Genomic DNA, 24,355 nt, shown 5'->3' with positions numbered 1-24,355 from the left:
CATACATTCACCAGGCAATAGGCACACAGACCTTAGCCCTGGCTGTGGATCCTTCAGTGGTCCAAGGACAGACTCTAGTCCCTCTCAGTCACAGTCCAGGAGCCCTGCAGAACACTGTCTTAGATAATTATCTTGGATGAGCAACATTTTATAGGAGTCCAGGTTTCCAATGGAGAAGTTCCAGCACTCTATTAGAGCAATATGTGAGTACTGGTGCTCTGGAGAGAGTACGACAGTTTTACTCTACTGACATCAGCCCCCACACAGTGGCATGATTCTGTGACAAGTGAGAATTTCTTGGCATGTGATTTTGTTCTGTGGAGGAAGTGAGAATGTTTTAGTGACTGCCCAGCTCCCCAACTATGTGAGATGATGCCAAAGAAGCAAAAAGTCTCATTTCTCTCTTCTCCTATCCAGAGTACTGAGTTGCAAGGTGCATGACTCCAAATTAGGACAAGGCTGAGAGAGTGGGGAGTAGGACCCGTGTAAGGCATCACAGGGATGTGGACCCAGCTAACTGCATCACAGATTCTATCAGGAGGTTCACATATGAGTTGCTTGGGATCCTTTTTCCATCCATCTGCCTATCGGGCAGTGTCACAGCACCACATGCTTCATCCATACACCCTTTCACTATGTGGATGGATCTCTGTGTGTTCTCCTGACGGTAGAAAGAATGAGATTTGGCAAATAGCTAGTGACCTTCCATAGTAAGCTAGCCTGAATGAGCTTTAGTTCCATCATTCAAAAAGCAAAGGGGAGGCTGCCAGCTCTCACTCAGCCTGGTGCATTGCAGAATCGAGAGAAAGCATAGAAGCCTGATAATTCTGCCACAAGAGGGAGCAAAAGCATGAAGCAAGCATATTCATAGAAGTCCTGAGAAAGTCTCAGAATCACTGAGAGGAACGATGGTAGGTATTTCTTTCCAGAAGTCAGTCACTAAAGACTGAGTGAAATGAGTGCAGGCAAAGACAGCAGTGCAAGACTTTGAGGAAAATTAAAAAAAAAAAAAAAAACAACAACGAGGAAACATGATATCAACAAAAGACTGCAGTAATTGTCCAGTAACCAACCACAAAGACACGCAGGGACGTGAATTACCCAGTTGCTGTTCGGTAGCTAAGTCCTGGCTGACTCCGTAACATCCCGCAGGCTGCAGCACATCCGTCTCTGCCCTCTCCTGGCTCCCAGGGTTTGCTCAAATTCATGTCTACTGAATTAGTGATGCTATCTGACAGTCTCATCCTCTGTCGCCTCCTTCTCCTTTTGCCTTCAATATTTCCCAGAATTAGGTCTCTTCCAATGAGTCAGCTCTTCACATCAGGTGGCTAAAGTATTGGGACTTCAGCTTTAGCATCAGTCTTTCCAATGAATATTCAGGGTTGGTTTCCTTTAGGATTGACTGCTTTGAACTCCTTGCCTTTCAAGGGACTTTTAAGAGTCTTCTCCAGCACCACAAGACCATCAATTCTTCAGCGCTCAGCCTTCTTTATGGTCCAACTCTCACATCCATGCATGACTACTGGAAAAACCATACTGGACTATATGGACCTTTGTCACCAAAGTGATTTCTCTGCTTTTTAATATACTGTCTAGGTTTGTCATAGCCTGCCTTTTAAGAAGCAAGCGTCATTTAATTTCATAACTACAGTTACTATCCTCAGTCCTTTTGGAGCCCAAGAAAATAAAATCTGTGTATTACCCAATAGAGAATTCAAAATATTAATAGCTGCTTTAAGGAAGCTCAATGAGCTATGAGAAAACAGAGAATGACGAGTCAATAAAATCAGGAAAAAGGTAAATGAGCAAAATGAAAAATTTAACAGATAAGAGTATAACAGAGACACAAACAGAAATTCTAGAGATAAGGAATGCTATATCTTCCCAGGCGGCACAGTGGTAAAGAATCTGCCTGCCAATGCAGGAGACGCAAGAGATGCAGGTTCAATCCCTGTGTCAGGAAGATCCCCTGGAGAAGGAAATGGCAACCCACTCCAGTGTTCTTGCCTGGAAAGTTCCATGGACAGAGGAGCCTGGCAGGCTACAGTCTATGGGGTTGCAAAGATTTGGACATGAAAAGTTATGACCAACCTAGATAGCATATTAAAAAGCAGAGACATTACTTTGCCAACAAAGGTTCATCTAGTCAAGGCTATGGTTTTTCCAGTGGTCATGTATGGATGTGAGAGCTGGACTGTGAAGAAAGCTGAGCGCTGAAAAACTGATGCTTTTGAACTGTGGTGTTGGAGAAGACTCTTGAGAGTCCCTTGGACTGCAAGGAGATCCAACCAGTCCATCCTGAAGGAGATAAGTCCTGAGTGTTCATTGGAAGGACTGATGTTGAAGCTGAAACTCCAATACTTTGGCCACCTCATGCGAAGAGCTGACTCATTGGAAAAGACCCTGATGCTGGGAAAGATTGAGGGCAGGAGGAGAAGGGGATGACAGAAGATGAGATGGCTGGATGGCATCACCGACTTGATGGATGTGAGTTTGAGTAAACTCTGGGAGTTGGTGATGGACAGGGAGGCCTGGTGTGCTGTGATTCATGGGGTCACAAAGAGTTGGACCCGACTGAGCAACTGAACTGAAGCAGCTGAGAGCAAGGAATACTATGAATAAAATAAAATGCAAAAAAGAACCTCAAAATCTTAAATGGATCAAGAAAAAGAAAGGATTAGTATTGATTTAGAAGATAAGAACTCTGAAATTATCCAATGAGAAGAAAACCAAGGGAAAACAGTAAAAAAGAGGGAAGGAAGCTTATGTGAACTAATGGGATATCATCAAAAGGAAAACAATCTGAAAATTATTGGTGAACCAAAGGAAAAGAGATGGAGCAGGAGACAGAAAACTTATTTAGATAAATAATGGCTGAAAGCCTCCCAAATATAGAAACAGATTTGTAAATCCTAGTTCATGAAGTCATAGGTCTCCAAACAAATTCAACATAAAAAAGATCTTCTCCAAGACACTTTATAACAAAACTCTCTTTTTCAAAGACAAAAACTAAAGCTTAAGAGCCATAATAGAAAACCTTTTAACTTGCAAGAAAACCTGATCAGACTATAAGCCAATTTACTAGCAGAAACCATACAAGCCATGAGACTGTGATGATATATTCAAAGTAAATGGAAATAAAAGAAATGCAAACCAAAAATACTCTATCTAACAAAGTTGCTCTTCAGAAATGAAGAAGAGATAAATACCTTTCCAGATAAACAGAAGCTGAGACAGTTCATCAGTAGAACACCTGCCTTACAAGAAATGCCAAAATGAGTTCTTCAGGCTAAAATAATAGGATGCCAATTAGTGACATGAACACATATGAAAATAAAAAGCACAAGGGAAATAAGTTCACAGTCAAATTTAGATTACTCTAATGCTGTAATATTATGTAGTGTTTACTACAAAGATTAAAGGACAAAAGTATTAAAAAAAAAACTATAGCTATGATTTGCTAAAGCACAACAGTATAAACGAGGCAAGCTGTTATATCAAAATGAAAAAAGGTGAGGGAGTACAAAGAGTTTTTTGTATGCAATCAAGGTCAGGTTGTTATCAGCATAAAATAAATTTTTCCATCTATAAAATATTTTATATAAGCCTCGGGATAACCACAAAGCAAAAACCTACAGTAGATACACAAAATATAAAAGCATAAAGACATCACTGGGCTTCCGAGGTAAAGAACCTATTTGCCAATGCAGGAGACACAGAGACATGGGTTCAACCCTTGGGTTGGGAAGATCCCCTAGAGGAGGGCCACCCACGCTAGCATTTGTGTGTGGAAAACTCTATGGACAGAGAAGCCTGATGGGCTACAGTCCAGAGGGCTGCAGAGCTGACTGAACTCTGAACATGCCTGAAGTGGTCTAGCATGCACACATGCAGACACCACCAGAAATTCACAGAACCGATCAGCGAGTTCAGTGAAGCTGCAAGATACAAAATCAGCATGCAAAAGCCTGTTACATTTCTATACACTAACAATGAAATGTCCCAGGGAACTATGAAAAACAATTCCATTCACAATAGCATACAAAACAATACAATACTTATGAATAATTTAACCAAGGAGATGAAAGATCTGACATTAAAAACTACAAGGTTCTGATGAAAAAAAATTGAAGGAAATACAAAGAAATGGAAAGATATTTCATGGCTACGGATCCAGAGAGTCAATATTCTAAAAATGTCCATATTACTCAAAGCCATCTATAGATTACATGATATCCCTATCAAAATTCCAATGATACTTTTCAAAGAATCCTACTATTTGTATGCAATCACAAAAGTTCCCAACTAACCAAAGCAGTCCTGACAAATAATAAAGCTGGAAAATCACATTTCTAATTTCAAACTACATTATAGTGATACTAATCAAAACATAAAAATGTACATGTAGACCAATGGTACAGAATGCAGAGCAGAGAAATAAGTTCTTGCCTATACCATCAACTAGTATTTGACAAGGGAGCCAAGAATGTCCAATGGGGAATGCAGAGTTTCTTCAACAAATGGTGCTGGGAAAGCGAGATAATCACATAAAATTGAACCCCTATCTTACACCTCCCTGGTAGTTCAGTTGGTAAAGGAGACCCAGGTTCGATTCCTGGGTCGGGAAGATCCCCTGGAGAAGGGATAGGCTACCCACTCCAGTAGGCCTTCCTGGTGGCTTAGACAGTAAAGAATCTGCCTGCAGTGTGGGAGACCTGGGTTTGATTCCTGGGTTGGGAAGATCCCCTGGAGGAGGGCATGGCAACCCACTCCAGTATTTTTGCCTGGAGAATCCCCATGGACAGAGGAGCCTGGCAGACTACAGCCCATGGGGTCACAAAGAGCTGGACATGACTGAGTGACTAAGCACAGCACGTCTTACACCACTCACAGAAATTAATTCTAAATAGATTAAACATAAGCCCTGAAACAATAAGACTCCTAGAGGAAAACTTTGGTTAAAAGCTCCTTGACTTTCATCTTGGCAACATAAGCTGCAACAGCATAATTTGTGCACAGCAAATGCACACGTAGCAAGAGGAAAAATAAAAAAGTTTTCAAACTAAAAGAACTTCTGAGCAGCAAAAGAAACAATAAAATGAAAAAGCAACCTACTGAATGGGTGAAAATATTTGCAAACCATATATCTGATAAGGGATTAATGCCAACAGTATATAAGGAACTGATATAACACAACAGCTATTAATAAAACAATCCAATTAAAAAATGGGCAGAAAACCAGAATACATATTTTTCCAAAGAAGACATATAAGTGGCCAATAGGTACATGAAAATATGCTCAGCATCATTAATCAAAATGCAAATCAAAACCTAAATGAGATATTACTTCACACCTGCTTAGAATGCTGCTTCTGCTGCTAAGTCGCTTCAGTCATGTCCGACTCTGTGTGACCCCATAGACGGCAGCCCACCAGGCTCCATCGTCCCTGGGATTCTCCAGGTAAGAGCACTGGAGTGGGCTGCCATTTCCTTCTCCAATGCATGAAAGTGAAAAGTGAAAGTGAAGTTGCTCAGTCGTGTCTGACTCTTCACAACCCCATGGACGGCAGCCTACCAGGTTCCTCTGTCCAGCTACCACCAAAAAGAGATATCAAGTGTTGGTGGCAATGTAGGAAAAAGGGAACCCTTATGCACTGTTGATTGGAATGTAAATAGGTACAGCCATTATGATAAACAGAGTGAAGCTTTCTCAAAAAACATAAAAACAGAATGATCATATGATCCAATAATCTCACTTCTGAGAATATGTCCAAAGGAATACAATTCATATCTTTACATCATATCTGTACTTCCATGTTTATTGCAGCATTATTCATAGCAACTAAGATATGTTCACCATAGATGAAAGGATAAGAATAGAATATTATTCAGGCATAGAAAGAAGGAAATCCTGCCAGTTGCAACAGCATAGATGGATTTGAGGGCATTATCCTAAGTGAAATAGACAAAGACATTACGATATCACTTACAGTGAAAGAGAAAGTGTTAGTCACTCAGTCATGTACAACTCTTTGTGACCCCATGGACTGTAGCCTGCCAGGCTCCTCTGTCTATGGAATTCTCCAGACAAGAATACTGGATGGGTAGCCATTCCTTTCTCTAGGGGATCTTCCCAATCCAGGGATTGAACCTGGGTCTCCTGCATTACAGGCAGATTCTTTACCATCTGAGCCACCAGGGAAATAAGACTAAAGAGGAGTGTGAGAGGAGCATTTTGTTTCCCAAAATCTTCCCATGTCTTGAAGTAGCTTACAAAATGTTAAATGTTTTCTGTTACAGTCAACACAGTACTTTTTCTCAGCCTCTTTCCAACTCCTATTGCACCCCATCACATTTCGATCTAAAGCCAACTTCATAAATGATTTGTTGCAGATTGCAGTTTCCAAGGATGATTTCAAAATCATGTCCCATTCCATATATTCTCCTGGAAACGTGCCACCTCTTCATCAAAAGTGGACTCCAATGTCTTTTCACTTCGAGCCCGAAACATTGCTGTGTGATTTCCAAAACTAAATCAGAAACAGAGGTATTACTTACATCATGGTCGGTAGGACACTCCAATGAGAGCCATGTAAATAGTTCTGCCTAGAGGCCACTATGTCGCAAAGGTGCACAATGAGACTCAAAGCCAATGCCACCAGATTTAGTCCTTTCCAAACTTATGACCAGAGATCATGCAAGACAACCACATCATTGTTACTGTTTAAAGCCACAACAGCTGTGAAGTTTTGGGGTGAGTTTTTTTTTTTTTTTTTTAACACGGCAACAGATAACAACAACAAATTTTGGTATCTGAAAGTGGGTTATTGCTGCAACAAAAAACTAAACCTTTGAGAAAGGAAGGCAGATAGATGCTAGAAGAGCCTTGAGAAGATGGATATTGCAACCTAATAAGCCTCCATGAAACTGTCAGTAAGGGCTTAAAGGAAAGAAAAGAAAATATTTCTGGAAGCCGGAAGAAAAGAGATTCTCATTCTGTACTAGCATAGAATTTGACAAAACTGTTAACTGAGGTAGCAAGGATGATATAGGACATATAGTTCACAAACTTAGTCATCAAGCTAAGCAAATTCCCAGACAGAAAAATTAAAGCACAGTCTTTTTTATCCTTTCTGCCAAGGATAAAATGAGACAGAGGAGATATAAACTAAAGAACAATTATTTAATCCTGAATGGAATTTAGAGGAAATTTAAGAGACTCAAAACACATTTTTCCCCCCTCTCTCAGAAATCAAAGAAATTTCAAAATAAAAATAAGGTCTAGAGTCAGAAGAAGATGGTGGGGGAGTAAGACGGGGAGATCGCCAACCTCCCCCGAAATACATCAAACACTCATCAAGATGTATAACAAGCCCTACAAAGCAACCTCTAGGAGACAGCAGAAGACCCCAGGCCTCCAAGGGGACAGGCTAAGCTCCCTGAGCTAACAGAGAGAAGGGAGACAAAAAAAGCGAAAAGATGGGAAACTCCTGGGCAGGAGCTTGGGCCCTCGGGGCGGGAGGGAGCCCTGAAACAGGAGCTCCCGGGCCCAGGGAAGCTCCTTCACAGGCGGGCCCAACCGGGCGCTGCGCAGTCTTGGAAAACCAGGCAGAGCAGGGATCGGAGGGCAGTCAACAGGGAAAGTCGGCTAACAGCCCGTGGACTGTGGCGCAGACAGACGGCGGGCTCCCAGGCAAGCCAGCGGCCGCACCCAGCCCCCGCAGTGCAGAGGGCAGGCCCGGGCAGCAGACACACACGGCCGGCGCGAAGGGCGGGACGGGGGTGCCCGCAGAGGGGCGGCATACAGACGTGGGCAGCGCACACAACCCTCCCGGCACAGCCCGAAGGACAAACAAGCCCTGCGACCGAGAGTGCAGGCGGTGAGCCGAAACAAGCCCACACTGGCCCCGCGACGCAGAGGCCAGCCCGGGGAGCTGAAAAAGGGCACACAAGCCCCGCGACGCAGAGGGCGCACCTCGGAACCGGGAGCCGAGTCAAATGCACACAAGCGCCGTGATGGAGAAAGCGAGCTTAGGGGGCCGAGGGAAGCCCCCACACATCTCGCGATGCAGGAGGGTCCACACAGGCGCCTGCCTAGCAAGTTTCAGCCAGCAGTGCGGGGCGGGACAGGGAAACAGAAGCACCGGCAATGATCCCAGGGACGAGCAGGCAGCTGGTGGCACTGCAGTTATGCTGAGAGGGCCACTTTGAAGCAGCGGCAGAAATAGACGCCGCGAAAGCGAGAACTACGCCCAAAGGCATACTGAGCCCATGGGCACTCCAAAACCTACTACGGGATGCTGCACTGCCCTTCAGAGAGAGGAGATCCAGCTCCATCAACCAGAACACAGGCACAAGCTCCCCCAACCAGGAAAACATCATAGGACACTAACCCAACCCCATCCACAGGGGCAGACTCCACAACCAAGAACCACAACCTTGAGAACCTTTTTGAATTTTTTTTCTTTTTTTTTTTCCTCTTGTAAATCACGTTCTTTATTCCCCTAATATATCTCCACCTACACACTAGACTTTAGCGGTGCTGTGGAGTTTTCTTCTTTGTTTTTCTTGTTACAAAAAAATTTTTTTAATATCATTTTAAGATTCTTTCTTCTTATAAATCACACTGCTTATTCCCCAACATATTTCCACCACCATTAGCTTTTTGCGGTGCTGTGGAGTTTTCCTTGTTTAAAAAAAAATTCACTTAAAGACTTTTTTCCTTTTTTTCTTATAAATCACACAATTTATTCCCTCTACATATTTCCACTTCCATCTTAGCCTTTTGCAGTGCTGTGGAGTTTTCCTCTTTGTGTTTCTTGTCAAAAAAAAAAAAAAAAAAAGAAAGAAAAAATTCATGGACAATTTTTTTCTCTTTCTTACTTCTTTTTTCATAATACGTTTTTTGGGTTTTGTTTTTTATATATTCAATTGCCTCCCCTACAGTTCTTTACCTACTGTAGCTATTCCCAAATATATATAAATCTTTCCCACATACATCTATTCATCTTTCCTTTTCTATTTTTTCTTTTCTTTCTTTTTAAATTTTTTAATTCTCTTCTCCACCCCTTCCTTTCCCTTTCTCCCTCCCTCTGCTCTTTCTTTTTCCCCTCTTTTTCATTCTCCCTTTCCCTTCTCTCTTCCTCTTTCACCAGGTGGGCAGCTTGCTACGCTCTCTCTGCGCTGTCCCCGCTGGCCCTCTGCGAGCACTCAGATCTCCAGGTGTGGCAGCTTGCTGAGGTCTCTGTGCGCTGTCCCTGCGGACCCTCCTCACGTGCTCAGATCTCTGGGTTGGGCCTTAGTAACTGTGATTTCAGTTGGTTTATATCATCTCTGTTTCCCTCGCTCACCAAGTCAACCTCCTGAACTCTTTTCTTTAGAACACTGGTTATAACTGTATGTGTGGAAGTGTGTGTGTATATGGCCCAGTATTTCCATAATTACCGGCTTGATTTCCTCCCACTAGACACAGGCACAAGCCACCCCCAACAGACCACCCAACCAACATTTCCCTCCAAGGGCAAAAATCAAAAGGAAGAAGTAATACAACCCTAAAGCCTGGGAAAAGGAGACCTCAAGTGGAGCAAGTTAGAGAAAAAAAAAGATGAAAAGACAGAGAATACAGCACAAATGAAAGAGCAAGGTAGAAACTCTTGGCCAAATAAACGAAGAGGAAATAAGTAATCTCCCTGAAAGAGAATTCAGAATAATGATAGTAAAGATGCTCCAAAGACTTGAAAATAGAATGGAGAAAATGCAAGAAGCATTTAACACAGTTAATACAATCACCAAGGACATAGAAGAAATAAAGAATAAGCAAACAGAGATGAATAACACAATTACTGAAATTAAAAATACTCTACAAGGACCCAATAGCAGAATAAGAGGCAGAGGAATGGATAAGTGAGCTGGAGGATAGAATAGTGGAAGTAACTGCTGAAGAGTGGAATGAAAAGAATTGAGAAAGCCTCAGAGACCTTAAAGTACTGAAAGAGAAAAACCTACAACCATGATTACTATACCCAGCAAAGATCTCATTCAAAATTGATGGAGAAATCAAAGCTTTACAGACAAGCAGAAGTTAAGAGAATTCAGCACCACCAAACCAGTCTTGCAACAAATACTAAAGGGACTTATATAGCCAGTAAACACAAGAGAAAGGAAAGACCTACAAAAACAAACCCAAAACAATTAAGAAAATGCCAATAGGAACATATATATCAATAATTACCTTAAATGTAAATGGATTAAATGCACCAACCAAAAGATACAGACTGAATGGATACAAAAACAAGACCCATATATATGCTGCCTACAGGAGACCCACTTCAGACCTAGAGACACATACAGACTGAAAGTAAAAGGATGGAAAAAGATATTCCATGCAAATGGAAACCAAAAGAAAGCTGGAGTGGCAATCCTTATTTCAGACAAAATAGACTTAAAAGAATATCATAAGAGACAAAGAGTAATATTACATAATGATCAAAGGATCAATCCAAGAAGAAGACATAACAATTGTAAATATCTATGCACCCAACATAGGAGCACCTCAGTACATAAGGCAAACACTAACAGGCATAAGAGGAGAAATTGACAGCAACACAATAATAGTAGGGGACTTTAACACCCCACTTTCACCAATGGACAGATCATCAAAACAGAATCAATAAGGAAACACAAACCTTACACGAAACATTAGACCAAATGGACCTAATTGATATCTTCAGGACTTCCATCCAAATGCAGGAGAATACACTTTCTTCTCAAGTGCATATGGAACATTCTCCAGGATAGACCACATTTTGGACCACAAATCAAGCTTCAGTAAATTTAAGAGAACTGAAATTGTATCAAGTATCTTCTCAGACCACAACACTATGAGACTAGATATCAACTACAGGAAAAACAACAACAACAGCAACAAAAACACAAACTCATGGAGATTAAGCAATCCATCACTAAATAGCAAAGAGGTTACTGAAAAAATAAGAAATCAAAAGATTCTTAGAAACAAATGACAATGAAAACATGACAACCCAAAACCTATGGGACTCAGCAAAAGCATATCTAAGAGGGAGGTTTATAGTGATACAATAATACCTCAAGAAGCAAGAAAAGCTTTGAATAGACAGCCTACCTCTAAGTCATAGACAGCCTACCTCTAAGTCTAAAGCAGCTGGAAAAAGAAGAACAAAAATCCCCAAAGTCAGCAGAAGGAAGGAGATCATAAAAATCAGAGCAGAAATAACTGAAAAAGAAATGAAGGAAACAATAGCAAAGATTAATAAAACTAAAAGCTGGTTCTTTGAGAAGATAAACAAAATTGACAAACCACTAGCCAGACTCATCCAAGAAAAAAAGGGAGAAAAATCAAATCAATAAAATTAGAAATGAAAAAGGAGAGGTTACAACAGACAACACAGAAATACAAAGGATCATAAGAGAATATTATGAGCAACTATATGCTAATAAAATGGACAACCTAGAGGAAATGGACAGATACTTAGAAAAGATCAGCCTCCCAAGACTGAACCAGGAAGAAATAGAAATTATGAACAACCCAATTACAAACACTGAAACAGTGATCAAAAATCTCCTCAGAAACAAAAGCCCAGGGCCAGATGTCTTCACAGGGAAATTCTATAAAACGTTTAGAGAAGAGCTAATGCCTATTTTTCTGCAGAGGAAGGAACACTTCCACACTCATTCTATGAAGCCACAATCACCCTGATACCAAAACCAGGAAAAGACAACATGAAAAAGAAAATTGCAGGCCAATATCACTGATGAACATAGATGCAAAAATCCTCAACAAAATTCTAGCAAACAGAATTCAACAACACATTAAAAAGCTCATATACCATGATCAAGTTGGGTTTATTCCAGGGATGCAAGGATTCTTCAATACATGCAAATCAATCAACATGATACACCATATCAACAAATTGAAAGATAAAAACCATATGATCATCTCAATAGATGCAGAAAAAGCTTTTGACAAAATCCAGCATCCATTTATGATAAAAATGCTTCAAAAAATGGGCATAGAAGGAACCTACCTCAACATAGTAAAGGCCATATATGAAAAGCCCACAGCAAACATTATTCTCAATGGTGAAAAACTAAAAGCTTTCCCTCTAAATCAGGAACAAGACAAGGATGTCCACTCACCACTATTATTCAACAGTTTTGGAAGTCCTAGCTACAGCAATTAGAGAAGAAAAAGAAATAAAAGGAATCCAGATCAGAAAAGAAAAAGTAAAATTCTGTTTGCAGATGACATGATACTATATATAGAAAACCCAAAAGAAACTATCAGAAAATTACTAGAGCTAATCAGCGAATTTAGCAAAGTCATGGGATACAAGGTCAATACACAGAAATCACTTGCATTCCTATATACTAACAATGAAAAATCAGAAAGAGAAATTAAGGAATCAATCCCATTTGCCATCGCAACAACAACAAAAAATAAAATATATAGGAATAAACCTACTTAGGAAACAAAAGAACTTTATACAGAAAACTATAAGACACTGCTGAAAGAAATTGAAGATGACATAAACAGATGGAGAGATCGTCCATGTTCCTGTGTAGGAAGAATCAATATTGTGAAAAAGATTATATTACCAAATGCAATCTACAAATTCAGTGTGATCCCTATCAAATTACCAATAGCTTTTTTCAAAGAAGTAGAACAAAAAATTTCTCAATTCATATGGAAATGCAAAAAAACAAGAATAGCCAAAGCAGTCTTGAAAACAAAGAAGGGAGCTGGAGGAATCAACCTTCCTGACTTCAGACTATACTACAAAGCTACAGTCATCAAGACAGTATGGTACTGGCACAAAAACAGAAATATAGACCAATGGAACAAGATAGAGAACCCAGAGATAAACCCACACACCTATGGGTACCTTATTTTTGACAAAGGAGGCAAGAATATACAATGGGGCAAAGACAGCCTCTTCAATAAGTGGTGCTGGGGAAACTGGACAGCTACATGCAAAAGAATGAAATTAGATCACTACCTAATGCCATACACAAAGATAAACTCAAAATGGATTAAAGACCTAAATGTGAGACCAGAAACTATTAGACTCTTAGAGGAGAATATAGGCAGAACACTTGATTACATAAATTAAAGCAAGATATTCTGTGACCCACCTCTAAGAGTAATGGAAATAAAAACAAAAATAAACAAGTGGGACCTAGTTAAACTTAAAAGCTTTTGCACAGCAAAGGAAACTGCAAGCAAAGTGAAAAGATAGCTCTCAGAATGGGAGAAAATAATAGCAAGGGAAACAACTGATAAAGAATTCACTTGCAAAATACACAAGCACCTTATACAACTCAATACCAGAAAAGCAAACAACCCAATCAAATGTGGGAAAGGGTCCTGAGGAGACACTTCTCCAAAAAAGACATACAGGTGGCTAACAAGCACATGAAAAGATGCTCAACATCACTCATTATCAGAGAAATGCAAATCAAAACTACAATGAGATACCACCTCACAGCAGTCAGAATGGCCATCATCAAAAAGTCTACAAATAATAAATGTTGGAGAGGGTGTGGAGAGCAGGGAACACCCTTGCATTGCTGGTGGGACTGTTAACTGATACAGCCACTGTGGAAAATGGTATGGAGACTCTTAAAAAGCTAGGAATAAAACCACCATATGACCCAGAAATCCCACTCCTAGGCATATACCCGAGGAAACCAAAACTGAAAAAGACATATGTATCCCATTGTTCATTGCAGCACTATTTATAATAGCTAGAATGTGGAAGCAACCTAGATGTCCATAGACAGATGAGTGGATAAGCTGTGGTACACAAACACAAGGTAATACTACTCAGCCGAAAAACAGACCACGTTTGCCTCTGTTCTAATGAGGTTTATGAGACTAGAGCCCATTGTGCAGAGTGAAATAAGTCAGAATAAAAATATAAATGGAATCTGAAGAGATGGCACTGATGACTTGATTTCAGGGCAGCAGTGGAGAAACAGACATCGGGAACAGACCTGTGGTCCCTGTGGGAGGAGAGGGGGGAGAAGGGGGGATGAGAACGGAGAAATTTACAAAACCACGTGTGAAGTAGATAGCCGACGGGATTCACTGTGTGGCTCAAGGAACTCAGGCAGGGATGGGATGGAGCCGGGAGGGGGGCTGGGAGGGAGGGGACACGGGTGTACCTGTGACTGATTCTTGTTGATGTAGGACAGAAAACCACAAAATTATATGAAGCAATATCATAATAATTATATTATTATAATATAAGGGTAATAAAGGATAATAAATAATTCCAATGATCAAATCTATAGTGGAACAGTTGAATACTTCATTAAGACCTCACTAAAATCTAAGGCAGTGATTCATAGATCCTTTCAGACAGACAGTAGACACCCCTAAGAACTTTAAGGGTGAGCTGCACAGATTCTGTTCATTAAACAGTGGAGCTTCTAAACTTGAAGGACATTGTCATTCAGTAAAAAACTCAATCAGGGAAAGGCTTATCTCAGAGATATTTATGCTATGGCTCAAATATGATCTATGAACCCAAATATGATTCATAAACAATCCATAAAGTTTTTAAGAGAATTGTTTTGGAGGAAGCACTGCTAGCTTGGACTCCAGGGGACAGAGACAATGAAACAGGAAAAAAAGATTTCTGGACTCAAACTTTTATAACCAGGAAGCAGGCTGAGAAAACTTTTGGGTTGCAAATACAGTCCCCTTTCTATAGAAAAAGAGAGAACTCAGAGGGTAGTGCCCAGTGGCCAGAATGCAGGGCCACAAGCCACAGGAAGTAACTCCCAGAGAGTAAGACTGAGTCTTAATCAACAAACTTGAAAAATGTTCTTAGGTGGATTTTAGGAATGGCAACCCAATCCAGTATTCTTGCCTGGAGAATTTTGTGGACAGAGGTGCTTGGCAGGCTATAGTCCATGGAGTCACGAGAGTCAGAAACGACTTAGCGACGAAACCACCACCAGTGATGGTTGTAAGTCTCCCATCCATTCCCTGTTTTGAACAGGAGTACCTATAGTGATTAGCCAACTCCTATCTCAAGATTATCTATGGGATGTAGGGGAATGGCACATAACTTGCCTCATTGAGTCACAAATCAAGTTGCACCTGAAGAACCACACTTGAAAAGATTCAGCTGTACATGGATTTGTTATAGATTTGCAACATCTTAAGAGTGATGTCTTGAGGGGATAAAACTTTGGGGGAGTATCTTTAAGTGAAGGTGAGCGTGCTTTGTATGTGAGAAGTGTAAGAACTGTGGCCTGAAGACTGACTGCAGATTTTACTTGCCAGAAATGGCTGTAACAATATCCTTCATATCATGTACTCTTCCAGAACCCTACCATTTCCCCATCAAGGTAAAGCCTGATAACTCTACTCTGGAATCTGGATGAGTCTGTGTCTCCTTATTGAATCATAGGAGGCTGCACTGCATGAATTCCAAGGCTACCACTTCCAAGGCAACTTGTATCAGACTCACTGGAACACTCATGCTGAAAGCTGGCGCAACCATGTAAAGCAAGGAGTCAAACTGCCACACGGATACTGCGGAAGCCACACCTAGACAGTGTGGAGAGAGTCCGAGGAGATGCTCTGAGACTGCATGGAGAGGCTGCGCTGGTGCCCATTCAGCCCTGCAGGTTCCCCTCCCCAGGTTTCTTACTGGATATACAGGACAGACCCACGCCTGACGTGTTCAACCAACCCCCCCGCAAGTTTCTGACCCAAAGAAACCATGAGAGATGGTAAGACACCTGCTGTCTCAAGTCTCAGAAAGCTCTGTAATGCAGTGACAGATGAGTGGGCCATGACTGGGAGGGCTCCCAGCATCTTACTCTGCCTCAGACTGTCTGCAGCCTCACTCATCTCTTTTGCGCTGACCTCCAACACACAGCCTTCCCAAGTGAAGCTCAGAGGGTTTTTCCCTCTGAATCTTCCTTGACAATTCCTTGATTTGACCATTCCAAAGACTTTTTCAAACTGATCTTGTAACAGTTGTTAATATAATAATGTCTTCCAAGCATACCTTGCATACCTTAATTACACGCTCTGTAAGGGTGAGAGCTTTTGCTCCCCATCTGTGGTACTGCCCCAGGTCTGACTTAATCTGCAGAGTCAGAGTTTGTTCTCTTTAAGTGTTTTCCATTTTTAAAACTAAAAGTAATTTTGCACCATGTTCCCACAAAGCTGGAGTTTCTAATTGCTGGCTCTACTCAATCAATTGATCACTTGGGAAGGAAATAAACAATCTTTCTGAGTATAGATTAAATGTTGTTTTTACCACATTTATTATACTTTGCATACCTTGATTAAGAATAAGTCAGAGTGTAGAATTATAAAGCCAAAATTGTGTCAAGATTTTTAAAAATTGCTGATTTAGTATAAAATGGAATAACAATGATGTCTGAAAAACTATAAACCTTATGAGAAAGAAACTATCAGAAAAATATTATGTTCATGAATGTCATCCTCAGAATACTTGGAATGGTCAGAAATTTGAGTTTTTCATCCTCAGAATCCCCAGTTTATGTAAGATATGCATACAATATGAATGGCAACATAATAGTAATCTACAAGAAAACAAAGCATCACTCATATTCCCAATCAGCAGAACTGTTAATATGTATTTCAACATTTTATTATCATGATGCCAACTTATAACAATAAAAATAGATTGTCAACTGACCTTGATTATCTTCATGTGCAACTGATTATACAGGTAGCAACTCACTGGTTCTTTTACTTTTTGTTTATAGAAGCAGACTTTAAAATTTTTAATATCTCTGAGACAATAAATGATAAAGAAATACATTCACCTTAGTAAAAGAAATCATTCAAAAAATTAATAAAGCAAACCTTGATTTTAAAATATTGGAATTAATAACTAATTCTTTCATAACTGCAAGGATCAAGATTAACTGAGGGAAAAATGTCTTTGACATAACAAGATACAGGAACTTAATGAGCTTAAGACATAAACTGTAAAAGAAAATTTTAACTACAATGAAAATATGATTTAACTGGAAACTGTGTAACTTTCTGTTAGAGCTCATCAATAATCAATGTTAAAGTTTATAAGTGTCTATCTCATATATTGCATTTCTATTTTTTATTAGAATTGATCATATAATTTTGGAAAGCCAATACATAGATTTGTCGCCTGCATCTGCAGGTGCTCACACCATCTGGGAAACCCTTTTCACACAAATGAAGCCCTTAATCTAAGGACTTTAGAGCTAAGCTGAGATCATTATTTTCAGAAGGGCAGAGACAAGTGTTCACTTTGTATTTGAAGCTTGATCGTTAATTTGGGAAAACTCATCCCCTAGCCCCTACATTTTCTGCCTTTTCCATTGAAAACAGAATAGTTGGGGAAAAAATTAGGAGTGTAAGCTATATATTTTAATTAACTAAGTGATGTTATATAACCTTATAGACCTTGGCTTTATGGAATAAAGTCTATGAAAATAGCAACAACCCAACACTATGAATATCCCAGTCAGCAAAACAGCCAGGATTTCACGTTCTCTTCTGTGGGGTCTGCAAAACTATGCTCAAAACAGCCAGGATTTCACACTCTCTTCCTGTGGGGTCTGCAAAACTATGCTCACTCTCCTGTGATGATGTCACGGAATATTTGCAACATTCAACTTGCAAAATTAATTTATCCACTAACTTATCCTCCAGGCAGACATTCTACACTGGGAAATTATTGATGATTAATTAATCAAGTTTTTCAAACCCCTAGCCCTAGTTCTTTCATCTAATATACTCACATGCTCACTCTATCCATCAGAATTCACAAACATGAAGACAGAGAACTCAGCCACCAGTGAGAAACCATGACTAGGAGCTAAAACCTCATTAGGGATATTTATGATGTTTTGTAAAGTTTATGTCCATATTACTTGGGATACTGCATCTCAATTTTGCATTTTAAAATTAAAAGAACAGAGTATCCATCATTCACTGGTGTTGCAAGAAACCTTCCTGTCCTGGTGAGAGAGCTGGATTAATGTTCTGTTCTTAAAGATTCTCAGGGGAAAGAAAAATGATACTTCACAAATTTTAAATTCTAAGTGCTATTTATAGAAAATAAATGCATGTAAACTCCTACTTGTTTATAAGCACAGTAAACCAAACTCTAAACTTTTTGCACTTACGCTTGTTCCTTTGTTCTCCAAGAACCCCTAACCCCCTTGGGTAACCTACACGTGATTGAAAGATCTTTCACTAGATCTGATCTGTGTTCATTCTCCTCCTGTAAACTCCAGGCTTTGTATTCTGTAGAAGCTATTCTTTACAGCAACCTTTTACATACAGCTATCAATTCACTTCTCAGATTCTGGTAAAGTATTACACTGAACTTAATTGTATTCATAAATATTAATTTGCATTCAAGTATTACATCTCTTTCTTCCTCCACTTTTATTCTGCCCCTAGATGAAAGCTTGGTTAACCATGTAAGTCAGTTAACAGCTTGCTACTATCATCAGGCTGCCCATCTCTCAATCTATCTGCCAGTCTTTCAGTCTGACTCTTGATGAAGGTGAAAGAAGAGAGTGAAAAAGCTGGCTTAAAACTTAGCATTCAAAAAGCTAAAATCATGACATCCAGTCCCATCACTTCATGGCAAATAGATGGGACAAAAAAAAAAAAAAAAAGCTGAAACAGGGACAGACTTTTTTTCTTGGGCCCCAAAATCACTGCAGACAGTGACGGCAGCCATGAAATTAAGACTTGATTTTTTGGAAGAAAAGTTATGACAAACCTAGACAGTGTATTAAAAAGCAGAGACATCACTTTACTGACAAAGGTCCATATAGTCAAAGCTATGGTTGTTGTACAGATGTGAGAGTTGTACCATAAAGAAGGCTGTGTGCCAACGAATTGATGCTTTGAATTGTGGTGCTGGGTAAGACTCTTGAGAGATCCCTGGACAGCAAGGAGATCAAACTGGCCAACCCTCAAGGCACTTGATCTTGACTATTCATTGGAAGGACTGATGCTGAAGCTGAAACTCCAATACTTTGGCCACCTGATGTAAAGATTGGACTCATTGGAAAAGACCCTGATGCTAGGAAAGATTGAAGGCAGGAGGAGAAAGGGATGACAGAGGATGAGATGGTTGGATGGCATCATCGACTCAATGGACATGAGTTTGAGCAAACTCTGAGAGATAGTGAAGGACAGGGAAGCCTGGCGTGCTACAGTCCATGGGGTCACAAAGAGTCAGACACGACTTAGCAACTGAACAACAATAGTCTGACCAGTTATCTATCCTGTTCATTTTCTATCTCTGTTCTATTCCTCCCACCCAGAGCAACAAATTCATATTATAAATGTTCTCAAATATGAATGTACCTCTGTTAAGTAGGTTATTTTTGTGTATGATTATTGGATTTGCATAGATATCCACTGCATTTATTGTTTTCTTCTACTTTTACTTCTTCCTATATAGCCTTTTTCAACACTGTACCTTTAAGCTTCATCCTATGGCTAAGGTTCTAGCTTTCTGTTTCCAGCTGCTACATGGCATTCCACCACATCCCTCCATCACACTTTATTTACCTAACCCTCTCATGACAGGTACACAGATGATCCTAGATTCCCCACTACCATATGCACCACCACTCACACATCATCTGTGGACTAGTCCCCTTACAGATCTGTTTTTTACAGTACCCTCCTCCCAGAAATAGGATTTGAGGGCCAATCAGCACACAGAACTTAACCTTAGCTTGTCTTCCAGAATGCTGCAGAGTTTCCATACCCACCAGCAATATGTTGAATTCACATCTCAGCCACCCTTGCTGACATTTGCTTTTTTTTCAACTTTTTTTATCTTTATAAATTTAGTAAGCCCTGAAATCACAGGGTCATAGTCCTGTCTGATTATATCTTATATAAAAAAAGTTGAAGGAATGCAGCTTGGGCTCCTTTGTGTGGGTAATATAGAGTTCCATGTACCATAAATATTCCCTGGAGGAGGGCATGGCAACCCACTCCAGTATTTTTTGCCTGGAGAATCCCATGGACAGAGGAGGCTGGTGGGCTATCCATAGGGTCACAAAGAGTCAGATATGACTGAAGTGACTTAGAATGAATTGCATGATGACTTAAAATACACTGAAGACTTTAGAACTTGCATACCTGTCCAAAAAAATGGACAAAGTTGCCTATAAAAGGTTTGAATCACATTCAATCTGCAGCTCAATATGATCTCCACTGGATCCTAATCTGTTTTATGTAAATTTAGTTTAACCTGTGTAGGTCCCAGGCAAGTCACCCCCCACTCTGAGGCTCAGTCTCATCATTCATAAAATGGAGTCATATTCAAGATTAAGATTGAATTACTAAATGTAAAGCAAGTAGCCTGGCTCCTAACTGTGGCCTCTGGCTGGCCAATATCCTGATTTCCTGGCCAATATCCTGATTCCCAGGACACGGAGATTTTATTGCCAAATCCAGGACAGCCTTAGGAAGATGAGAGCAGCCAGTCACCTCCAGTGGCAGATATCCAGACACCCTGCTGAGGCCTTCTCAAGAAAGGTGGCTTATTGAGGGCCCGCCTTAGTTTTGAGCTGAAGTTGCACTCTTCTTGCTTCAGAAAGGAATTGATAGCCAAGGTTGTGGTTTTCTTCAGCAAAGCAGGGCTAGCAAGGCCTAGACATTTTCAACACACCGGGACTTCTCTAGCTGGGAAGCTATGCTCCGGAGGCCACTGTTAGTCAGGGAGACAATTTATCAATGGTGAGTCATGGCCACATGGCTCTCCCTGCCCAGTTCTTCCTTTGTCTTCTAAGCGTTACCATCTGAACTTCTAACTGCGTCTCAATATCAGCCTCCCAGATAACTAGCCTGCAGTACTTTGTCATATGGCAGGCTCAGTCAATGTAAGCTGTTATTTTCTAATTATTTTGTTGTTTTAAACATGAGAGGATGTAGAATTCATTGATCATCTATTGTGCATAACACAGTCTCACTCACCCACACCCACCCACACCCAACACACACACACACACACACACCTTCTCCTAACCAGCCGTATGCTAGATCCTGAAACAGTTATGGTTGAGGCAGATGTGAATACTGTGTTGAGAAGTTTCAATAAATCCTTTTCAATGGCTTCTTTTTTTATCATTGTTGTGGCCACTGTTGGTGTTGCTATTTGTTTATTGTTTTCCCTTAGCAAATCCTACTGTAGATTTAATGTGCCCAAAATTAACAAGTGCCTGTCTCTAGTTAGTTCAGGACAAAATTGACCTGATGCTTTAAATTTAACACTGGCCCAAAGAGAGGCATGACATAGACACTGAAGAGTGTATAAGGTTGCAAAAGCAGAAAACCTGCAAGAGTAGAGACGTTATTTATGGCTTCATCCTTTTATCCACGTCTCTTTAATAAGTTGCCATTTTCTGTGGTGTGTACACCAAGAACATCTCATAGGCTAAAGGAGAGTTTGAGGCTAAAAGGAGGTCAATAGGGTGCTGATGAGAGCCATCCTGAAAATGAGTACAAACCTCAGATACCAAGACGGAGGTCACATCCTCAAGGGAAAATGCATTCACCCTTCTTCAGTCTTAATGTTTCCATTTGTCTTTATAGCAGTTATTTAAAGATCCTCCAGTGCAATCGTCCTTCTGGGGTCAGAATCCCTCCAACACCCTCCTACACTGGACGTCCATCTCTACTCAGATGGTGTCAAGGGCTCTTTAATTGTGTGGAAATCTCTAAATATTAGAATATATTACTTGAACCAAAATCCATCTTCCTGCCAGGCCATCCATAGTCCTAAATCCACAACTGGAGCAATAATGAGGAATCTGATCATTCCTCACCTACTTTTGAACACCACAGAGAGCTGAAGTAATCAGTGGTGTTCTCCCATGTCTTATATAAGAGTGACACTGATTCCCCTAGGGTATCTCAGGGTGACATCGTTCTAGACCTCTCATATCATCTTACGATATGAGCAGATATTAAAACATGGCACACAGACTGGAATGCAATGCTTGCACTGGACCCATTAGTGCAACTTATCGTTGCATAGATTGGTTTCATGTCGTCAAAATTCCTGATTACACTGGTAACTGCCTTTGGGCTGAAGGCCAGTAAACATCCCTCAGATATCTCTTTACGGGAACTGTGCTGAAGAGGGCCTTTCTTTCCAGCACCGTGACTAAGCGTGTGGGCCAGGGCAAACAAATAATGAAATAGCCATAGTACGCGTCTCTGCTACAATAACAATTTGGATTTCAAAATAATACAAGAGATCAGAAAAAAGAGCATGTACTATATATTTTCATTTATACATAATTCTAGAAAATTCAAACTTATCTTAGAGGGATAGAAAATATTTGTGATTTCTGGGGGATGCAGGGTTGGAAGGCAGCCATCAGGAAGAGAAATGAGGAGACTTTGGGATTGATGGGTATGTTTATTATTGACTCTGGTGACGGCTTCACAGGTGTATGCACATGTCAAAATGCATCAAAGTATATGCCTAAAATATGTCCTGCTCTGTATGTCAATTATACTTTGATAAAGCTGTTTTGGAAAGGCATTAGAGTGCAAAGTAATACATGACTACGGATGAAAATAAATGAGACAAACAACAGGTGCAGTAGGAGTGTCATGGGGAAAACTAACGTGATGTAGTTAGGGAGGGCTGCTTAGAGGTGGTACAGCTTGTGGTAGACCTTGAAGCAGGAAGCATGTGGCCGGGAAGAAGAGAGGAGTAAGGGTATTTTACTTTAAATAAGTTGAAGACATGTTCAGTTTGGAGGGATGATGATGACGCTGGCCTCTGGAAGTTGGTGAAGAGTGTGAAACTGGTTGGAGAAGGTGGTGGGTCCTCAGATGTCAGGTTGAGAATTCTATAATTTGGGATAAGGAGAGAAGAGTAGAGAGAGAACATTTGTGGGCCACATCATGATGGAAAACGAAGCAGGTCAGGTGTGTCGGTGGGAATAGTGCTGAGTCATAGCAGTAAAGTTGAGGGGCACAGTATCTGGAAAATAAAATTTTAAGCAATGCTTTTGCATAATATGCTAATACAGAATTTAGAGAACACATAATGTGGGCCTTTGTGAACAATCTATATTAAGTTAAATAAAGAAGAGTCACCTGAAATATGTAGGAATTTTAGAATTGAATATAAATTCATTTAATCAGACGCTTCTCTGCACATGGCATGTATTCAGCCTGGAAGGGTGTTTCCAGTGATTGGCTCTTTATGAGAAATGGACCTGAGTTGTAACTGACCCGCCAAACAACACCACGCACCAGCTGCAGTCACCCCCGTTCATGTCCCTGTTGGTCTCCTTTTCCCTGTAGCATAAGTGGAAAAATACGATGAAATATTTCTTAAGTATGATACATAGAACCACAAACTATTGTGAAATTGTCTATAAATATCAGCATTTTTTTGTTACATGATTTAATATTTGGCTAAACGTAATAATCTGATGTGTATAAGCCAAAGCACAAAAACACAAAAATTTTATCTTCACCAAAAGAAGACTCACATATGCTAGAATTTTCCTCTCATTGAGTAAAAATTGCTTTGGATAGAAAATGGTTGAATGATCCTACTCATGTATAGCAAATAAAGGCTAGCACAAAAATCCAAAGTTTTGGAAGAAAAGAAATATTCAGGAAATCTGGAAATAATGATAACTGTGGAAAATTCTTAGAGAATTTGGAACCATATGAGTTCTGCTTACCAAAACAAGAACTTCGTATCTGTAACAAGAAACAGTTTTGAATCAATCAGAAATATTTGTCAACTGTTTGTGAATGAACCATACCTTCTCTTCTTCCTCAATAAGGAAATGGGAAAGTGACCCTTACATCTATCAATCATTTTTCTTCCCAAGCAATGCCACTGTGATCTCCTTGATTCTGTCCTACATAAAAATCCTAATAATTTCCTACAGAAGTCCTCAATGAATTTATTTATAGTCTCAAAAACATGCATTTTTATGGACATCTGTTTCACAAATAAGAATAAAGAAAGAAAAAAGTCTAGTAACTGAAATATAATTGTCTCCAGATTTCAAATGGCCTCAGAGATCTTGGAAATACTGAGATTTTAGCTGAATTATAACTACCCAATTAATCTCTGTGAGCCTGTTATCCACTGTTCAATACCTTAACATTCACTTTTCTGATTACAAAAATGAAAAAAAGACTCTTTCTAATAAAATGTATTTTTGTTTATATCTCAATAAAGCCATTTTGTGGCTGGGTTTGAGTTTTACATGGAGCTAAACAGAGTCTTAAATGTTGACGCTTATTATTACTTTACATGTT

Source organism: Odocoileus virginianus, unplaced genomic scaffold (assembly GCF_023699985.2).
Source record: "Odocoileus virginianus isolate 20LAN1187 ecotype Illinois unplaced genomic scaffold, Ovbor_1.2 Unplaced_Contig_34, whole genome shotgun sequence".
Lineage (NCBI taxonomy): Eukaryota > Metazoa > Chordata > Mammalia > Artiodactyla > Cervidae > Odocoileus > Odocoileus virginianus.
Note: the sequence above shows the minus strand (reverse complement) of the source record.